Raw genomic sequence first — 629 nt, forward strand, 5'->3', positions numbered from 1 at the left:
TGACGTAATATACTTAACGACGGGAGATTATCAAAAACTATCGATTTAATTCACATTTCTGTAGCTTTCTATTGGTCAGAATCTCCTATGAATGAAATAATCATTATAATACACCAGTAGTTGTGGCTTAATTTATAAACATTACCTATTTAAATTTAAAAACATTATTGTAAAACGGGTCATATAATCCGACAAATTGTGTAAATACTAACTTAGTAACTAGTACATGCCTTCTCTCCAAACTCTCGAAATTTAACTCGGAAAATGTTAAAGTACCTTAGTAGTGAACAAAAAAATAGTCTTCTGCTTCATCTGGAGATTAGGAAATTGCCCGTTTTGACATGACACTTTGCATCTTTTCAAGGGTCGTTCTACACTTGTTTTTTTTGGTTTGTAATACAAATGCATTATTTTAGTTCTGTCTTGTAATGCCTTCCACAGTTAGAAATTCCACAATTATCAATTCTAAAGCTATCTCTTCAATAGTTCAAATAATGAAGGCAAAACTGCTTTCAAATATGTAGTTAAATAATTAAGGGAAAAAAAACAAAAAATTTTGACCCCGACGTGATTTGAACACGCAACCTTCTGATCTGGAGTCAGACGCGCTACCGTTGCGCCACGGAGTC

At 33.1% G+C, this 629-nt stretch overlaps 1 non-coding gene across 1 annotated transcript; it reads right to left on the reverse strand.

Annotated features, from left to right (window-relative positions):
* Window positions 1–557: 557 nt before the first annotated feature.
* On the reverse strand, window positions 558–629 carry Trnaw-cca (transfer RNA tryptophan (anticodon CCA)). The gene has a single exon. It is a non-coding gene; the product is annotated as a tRNA-Trp (tRNA).

The sequence above is a fragment of the Diabrotica virgifera genome, chromosome 7 (genome assembly GCF_917563875.1).
Source record: "Diabrotica virgifera virgifera chromosome 7, PGI_DIABVI_V3a".
Taxonomy (NCBI): domain Eukaryota; kingdom Metazoa; phylum Arthropoda; class Insecta; order Coleoptera; family Chrysomelidae; genus Diabrotica; species Diabrotica virgifera.